The following is an 8,278-nucleotide window of genomic DNA, read 5'->3' on the forward strand; positions in this document are numbered from 1 at the left end:
CCAGCCTTCCTGCCTGAGTAAACAAATTCTATGTCACCTAATTCCATGCTTCCTACCCCTGGGATATGAGTTTCTGAAACTCCTAATGAATCCAGTTCAAACCGTCTGAATTTGTCAGTCAAAATGTCGATGCGATAGTCATTTTTTAATGTCGTAACATTCCAAGTTTTTCATGTTCTTAAAATCTTTAAAATTATCCCAGTGATCCCAGATACCAGTGCAGGACGGGGACCAACACATCTTCTCAAGTCTACACCAAAGCGCTTAAGCCGGCTTAGAACCAGACAGCAAGAAGTCCCCGGGACCTCCAGTAAGTTGGAGGCTTTGGTGATGCTCTTCTATCAACACGAGTCAAAATCCTGCACAGACAGTCCCAAGCCTATTGCCTCCGACTCATTATATATTCATGCCTACAAATATTATGCTACTACGGGAAGACAACCCATAGTAGATAAATCAGCTAGGAAGAGGTTTTTCAGCCTGAAAACGCCCATCAAAACAAACCAAGCCCAGAAAAATATCCAATAATCAGAATCCTGTACAAGTGCTGTGTTGTTTACTAGGCTATAATTTCCTCAAGGGGCGCCACTCCTCGACTGGGAAAAATTGACTGCAAGTTTCCCAGTCTTGCGGGTACCCCCAAAAGGGTCAAGACAGCCCTTTACAGAGGCTGTTGTCCATAAATCTGGATCTTATGCCCTGCTGCAGTTGTCCTCCTATAGAGGATCCTCCCATGATGGTGTTCTGCATCACCATGTAATTTGCCTTAAGTAGGATATGCAAATTTCAAGAATTCTGGACTTTCATGACAAAGGATACTCAAAACTACAAATATTTAAAGTGGATTAAAATGGTAGATGAACTTTGAAATGGGCAAATATTGGCAACACTTTCACTGTGAACATCAAAGAAATCATTGCATTTATAGAGACCTATAACACACTATTATATCACACATTATATTATGGAGACTAAGTCACATGATTACATTCCATATGATTATCCAATTTCATCCCTGTACTTGAGGCAATTTCTCCAGTTTTTTGCTTCCACTATCTGAATAGTTTTTATATATTTACAAATTAAAAAAGATTGAAGAGAAACAAAAAAATAAGCTACAAAGAATAGGCATGTTGAATGCACTAGGATCTGCCCACAAGTATTTCCCAAGCATTTTGACACATGTTAAACTGAGTTCTGACTTACATCAAAAACAGGTAACTTTTTTGTTCTGTCTAAAATAAAAGTTTTGTACCCTTTTCTGATAAAATTTCAAACTTCTAATCATGTAGTTAGATTTGTAGATTTTTTCCTTCATACTGAAACCCTTTTTGAGCCAAAAGTCTTTAAATTAAGCCTTCTGAAGTAGAACAAGTGTTTTTTTACAAAAACTGTCAAATCATTGGTACCTTTACCCTAATAGCTGCTCATATAAATTTTGTTGAAATGCCACTGCTGTGGTTTTACCATATACTATAAAAGAACATGATGGGTAGCATTCTGTATCAAACAAAACCATCCTGAATCCTAAAAATAATTGTGAACCATGAATTCTTACAGCTGCTATTTTCATTTAATTTTTTTTTTTTTTTTTATTCAAAGGCATGCAGCATTATAAACCAAGAAAATGTAAAATATTTTCGAACAAAGTGGATTAAAAGCAAATAGAAGTAGAAATGCCTCAAACATGTGTTAACTACAATTCTGGTGCATATTATGAAGTAAGAATTGGTTTCTTAACATGGTTCCTTTGCAAGAGGAGTGACTCAGCATTAGATTCCAATGATCCCAGGGGTATGTATTTTGAAGTATCTACACCACTACCCCTTTCCTCTTGACGTTTTCCCTTACCCCTTTCCTTGCAAATTAAAACCTTGAGAAATAGATATAATGTTTTTAAGAGGAAAAAGTATTTTGAGCTAGTGTTGGACAATATTGGATATTGATATGTCAGACCAAATATCAATATCAAAAGTTAAATATTAATATTGAAAACAATATTTGGATATTTTTGGCTTTTTCTGGTATCTACCAACAAATGTCCAACAGAGAAGATCCAATACAGAAAATTGTTTTGCAAATGACCAAGAAGACACAGGTCCGAAATCCAGGTCCAAACTCCCCCCTCCCAAGTTTTAAAAACCCCATGACGAGTTGACATCTGTCGGCTTCTTGATAAGATAAATAACTGCCCTAAATGCAAAAAGAACGTTATAAGAGCTCAGGGTGGAATAGAGTGCAGAGAGTGCTGCAGCTGGTTTCACTTTAATTGTGCCTCAGTAACGTACAACAAAGATACAATGGAAAAACTGAAGGGAAAGTGGCTCTGTCAGAAATGCAAATCTAAATCTGGCACCCCCAAAAGCACTCCAGTACAAAACAAATCCACTTTAACACCAGCCAATGGAAGCTTGGTCACTCATCCACCAGGAACTCCAATCCCAGTATTCACAGGCTTGGATTCTTCTCAGTCAACTTTCACATCCCAACAATGTAAAACTGGTGACTGCTCGTACTGTCACAAAGTGGCAGAACATTGCTCCTCGTTGCAGTGCTTTTTCTGCTCAGAATGGGAGCACGCTGGATGCAGATCATTGCATGCAGATCTATTCCTAGCGATTAAGCACCTTGACAACAACTCACAATTGTTTAAGTACGAGTGTACAAGCTGCTCGAAAAGGAACGCATCAAAACTACTCCTGAGACTACAAGATTCCGTGGCAGACCAAGGTCCCACAATGGCACCAAGGCCAAATAGACAAGTAAGTCAAAGCAGGGCTCTGATCCAGGAGCCGGCCATCGATATGCTAATTCTTGCAGAGAGAGAAAGGAAGCAAAGCGATGAGAAACGTTTCAACTTTGTTGTTGCAGGGCTACCATAAAATGATGGCTGTATGGACGCCGAAAAAGTAGTTAAGCTTTGTGAAGACCACGACCTTGGAGCTCGCTTGACCGAAATCTTGGAAACGGTTCGTATCGGTAAAGCTCCCCTTGGAGGAAAACCGAAACTACTGCTGGTCAAACTAAAACGCAACAGCCCAGATAGCCTTAAAAAGCGCCAACAAACAGTGAAGGGAGCTCCAGTACTCAGGACATCCAACGATTATGAAATACGAAAAAACATATACATTAACCCTGATTTGACATGCATGCAGATTCAGAAACGAGCGGAATTCAGGAGAAACAAAGACAAAAGAGCAGTACAGTCTTCTGGTGGGAGCCATTGCTCCCAAACCGCGTAATGCGAATGTGAGACAATAGCCAAACAGCCCAAAGAGATAAACTTACTAATTTTTAACGCACACAGTATGGTTGGAAAGTTCGGCGAGCTTCAAGCATTCCTCTACGAAAACTCTCGATCCGATGTAATCTGCATTTCTGAAACTTGGTTACATGAAAAAATACTATCGACTAGATTTGGAATACCAGAATATGAAGTTTTTAGGAAGGATAACATGGCAAAACCACAGGGAAGTGGAGTTGCAATACTTTCAAGGGAAAACTTACACATATACGAGCACAGTAGTTTCTCTAATAAGACAATAGACGCCATAACTTGTGTTATGGCGTGATGGCTCTCGCCTGGCAATTGTGGCCGTGTACCAGTCAACAGCAGCTTATAAGAAGCCGAGAGAGGGACTGACAGCAGATCGTGAATTTTCTGCCTACCTGGAGAAGATCTGTAACGAATTTAAATCCGTAGTGATATGCGGAGACCTAAACATACCTGAAATGAATTGGAAAAATCATTCCTTCAGGATGAGAAAGGAGAACTCAAAAGATCAACTAATACACTATCTTGACCTCACTAGCGAGTTGAACCTAGCGCAGAGTGTCCTCGAGCCTACGCGTCAAACCAACACTTTGGAAGTTGTATTCAACATGCCCATGGTAGACCTGCTGATTACAAAAACAGTCGTTAACCCCGTTACAAGCGACCACAAACATGCTGTCCACTGCCAAGTCCGTGCTGAACAACTCAAAATTTGGACACAGGATGATGGACCCACTTTTAAATTAAACTTCCATAAATCAGACATAACAAAACTCAAAATAATATGAGAGCATTCCGATTGGGACAACCTTGTGTATAACCTACCAATCGCTGAAGCCTGGGAAGTTTTCTATGGCATACTTCACCAAGCCGTCACTCAAACCACATCATTCAGGAACAACAAACACATTGGCAAAAGGATATTCCTTCCCAAGCACACAAGAAAGCTCATCAGGGACCGGAAGAAGTCATACAGGGATTACAAAGCCTCTGGAAGCATAAGTAGACTCGCCAAGCTTCAAAAACTCAGCTCAAAATGTAGAAAAGCTATCAGAAACTACAACAAAGATTGTAAACGAGAAGAATTCCAGAAAATAAGAACAAAAAGCGATTTCTACAACCTGTGCAAATGCAAGCTAGGTGAGCAACAGAAACTACCAACACTAATAAATTGAAGTGATGTGGTCCATAGCACTAGCCTAGATAAGGCGAATGGTCTTGTAAAATTCTTCACCAGCATGTTCACTATTGACGATGGCTATTTACCTCAACTCCAAGACTCACACCCAGGAAGCAAGCTCCACAGCATTGGCTTTACGCCAGGAAGTGTTCTAAGAGCAACGAAGGGCATGAAAGCGTCTAAAGCACTCAATCCTGATGGCATCCCGTCCTTCATCCTGAAAGAAGTGAGGGATGAGCTATGTGAACTTCTGGCAATACTTTTCCGAATCTCATTCGAGCAATGCAAGTTTCCTACTTCCTGGAAGCTATCCCATGTAACACCTATTTTCAAAGGAAAAGGGAAACGGAGTGACCCAGAGAATTATCGCCCGATCAGCCTTACTTCACCTTTCCTGAAAATCATGGAAAGGGTCATATTGGAAAAGTTAAACTCGCACCTCGAACTGAACAACCTCATCTCAGATCATCAGCATGGCTTCCATAAAAATCGTTCTCCTGTTTCCCAACTAGTAGTGATACACGACTACATCCAGTCTACCCTTGACCGTGGGATTCCAATAGATATTATCCTAATCAATTTACTTAAGGCCTTTGACCAAATATCCTTGTGAAAACTCATCCAATGCCTAGAAATCTATGGAATCAAGGGACAGCTAAAAAATTGGCTCTCAGCCTACCTGAATGATAGAAAAATAGCAGTCAAGGTTGCAGACACACTATCCACATGGACAGATGCAACCAGTGGCGTCCCACAAGGTAGTGTTCTTGGCCCAGTCTTGTTTGTCATGTACATAGACATTTGCATAAATGCCATTTCCCAAATTAACTTCGGCCTGTTTGCAGATGATACAAAGCTCCTGGGAGAAGCTAGTGCATCATCACAAATCAGAAGCAACTTGGATGCCCTGACAGAGAAGCTCATAGAATGGCAACTTTCACCAAATTTAGCAAAATGCTCTGTTGTCCATCTTGGCCGCCAAAATCCAATGTACTCATACAAAATGAAAGCTATCGACCTGACAAAATCTTCCTGTGAAAAGGACCTAGGTGTAATTCTGAGCTTGGACCTCAAACCAGAAAAGCATATTGGCCTGGTTGTGCATAAAGCATTGAATACTCTCTGGCTACTCAGTCAATCCCTACGATACCTTGACAATCACTAAAAGATATCAGCATACACAAGCTAAGTCAGGCCACAGCTTGAATACGCCACTGTCATCTGGTTGCCATATCTCAAAAAGGATATTGACAGAATAGAACGGGTCCAGAAACGCTTTGTAAAAGGACTTCAAGGATTCAGAAACCTTCCATATGACAAAGTTATAAGAAGGCTCACTCTCCATAAACTTGAGACAAGAAGAACGATCTTAGACTTAAAAACCCTCTTCAAGATAGTTCATGAGAATTTTGGGAACATAAAAGACAAGCTTGTTCAAAAAATTCCCCACAGCAACACAAAAATTGAACAGTCTGCAATTGGAGCCCGTGAAGATGAAGATTGCAAGATCTAATTATTACCATCATTCGTTCATACCCTGGGTCATCAGGATCTGGAACAAACTACCATTCCCAGTAGAAAAGATGAAATCACTGGAAGCCTTCTCCAACAGCCTAAACATAAACACACCATATCTCAAGACTTTTAATATAGGACGACTTTAAATGGAAATTGTGCTGCAGTCAATCCGCTCTTTGCCCTGCCATAACATTTTTCTTTTAAAAAGGTGTCAGTTGTATAGAAATTTTGTATTGAGAGGCGTGAGGAATAAAGTTATTTAAGAAGAAGAAGAGTAATTTCTTCAATCTGTTTACTCATACATGCTGATGAACAGCATGCATAGCTGTATCAATAAGTTGGCATAGCCTGTTATAAAGCTCAGACTACATTTAGTGAGGGTGGATTCTCAAATGTTGCTGAGGACCTCCAGAAGGCTAGGCTAGATAAAATGCTTTCTAGGCTTACAGGTCTCCTTTAGATCACATTTTGATTTAGATCATCCTTTGATTTGTGTTTCAAGAAATTGTAAATTGTAAATTTTTTTTAGAAGTTGGAAATTGTATCAACACATGCAATTGCTGTGATAGTCCCTGTGATTTAGGCACAACAGAATCAAGCCAGTTAGTGGGGATCACTAGACAAAAGTATCAATGGTCAATGCAAGGCAGGCTTTTCCAGCAGCCACATCTTTCATGGCTCTCTGAATTTTTATTAGAAAATCTGTAGTTCAAAAACACTGGTCTAGCCAAACTGTGGATGTCTTGTAATATTGGTCTCAGAAATTCCTGCACAAAGCTGTCATAAAATTAATGACCATACCCTCCACTCAAAGCCTGACTCAAAGCTCTTTGAGTCTGTAGATTCAAAGCCTGATCAGTTGATCAAAAAATTTGCAAAACAAACTGTAAGGAAGGAGTAAGTCAGCCCAGTAGCAACCAAAACTCTGAAACAAGGAATTTTAATAATAGTACACATATCAGAAGAATTGGCTTTTAATGCTGATTCAAGATATGTAAATTCATCAAGTTTAATGTACCTATCAAAAGCGAAGAGCCTGAGAAGACATTGTAAAGAAACAGTGGAAACATCCCTAAAAAGGCAACAGATCTTAATGAAAACCATCAGATTGCACTATCAGATTCAGGAAGATTAGAGAAGTATCAGGGTGATTGTATCAAAAAACTTCTAGTTCCCCATTTTGTAGACAGAAAAATAAGAAGAACTAGACCCCCCCCCTCCCGTGCCCTTTTTTCCCAAAGCCATCAAATCAAAATTTTGAGATAGCCATTTCAATCAGCATAATTGGAATGTCAAATAATCATGCCTCTAGAGATGACATGACCCCCCACAGTCCCTGGGGAAAGGTTGTAAGTTATGAAATGTGTTTAAGTTTTACATACAGTATTTGTTACTGAGAAGTAAATAAACATTTTTCAAGGAGGGGCTCCATGGGGAGGGAAGTTTCTGGGATGAACTTTCAAAGAGAACCTTTACACAGGGGAATTTACAGGAATTCCTATACTAAATTATTTTTATTTGACTCACTTTCTCTTTGTCAATTCAATTTTATACATTGAGATAATCCAGAGAAGTTGCATGGGTAAAATTTTCAAAGAGGTTGAAATTATTTGGGAGATTTTTAAGCAAGGGGGGGGGGGGGGGTTCTGCAGGAGAAATTCTCAATGAAGGGATTTTCAGCAGGAGAAAATTTTCATTGGGAGGGTTTCCAGCATTGTTTGAAAAACAATTAGAAACTACAAGAAAAACAAGTCTTTTTTCAAATTAAAGTAGGCCTAGGATGAAAAGAATTTTCTATGTGGAATTGTCTGCAAGAAAGTTCTGGGCAGGGATAGAATTGTCTGGGGAAGGAAGATCACTTTCCAAGGAGGAATCTTCATGGGGGGGGGGGGAGAATTTTCAATGGAGAACATTATTTTTAAAACAATAATTAAACTTAAAAAAAAAACAAATTTTTCAACTAAAAGTAAGGAGCAAGATTAAAACTGAAAACAAACAAAAACCCCTTATATTAGGGGAATGCTGCCCCCTCACTCTTTATGCTAAATTTTGAATTTTTGTTTTAGTTATTTAAGAACAGTTCCTGAAACACAAGGGCCATATAACTAAAGTTAAAAAGAAAATACAAAAAACCTTGGCTTGAAGTGTGAGGTATTGAGAAGGGGTTGCCCCCTCATATACAGAATAAATTCTGTTTTTTTTTAAGTTTTGTTTTTGCTTTTTACATTCACTTAAAAACCTTTTTTGTTTATATTGAATCTCATGAAAGGCAGAATCAATTCACAGGGAGCAATATTGCAATGTTA

Source organism: Artemia franciscana, chromosome 13, assembly GCF_032884065.1.
Source record: "Artemia franciscana chromosome 13, ASM3288406v1, whole genome shotgun sequence".
Taxonomy (NCBI): Eukaryota; Metazoa; Arthropoda; class Branchiopoda; order Anostraca; family Artemiidae; genus Artemia; species Artemia franciscana.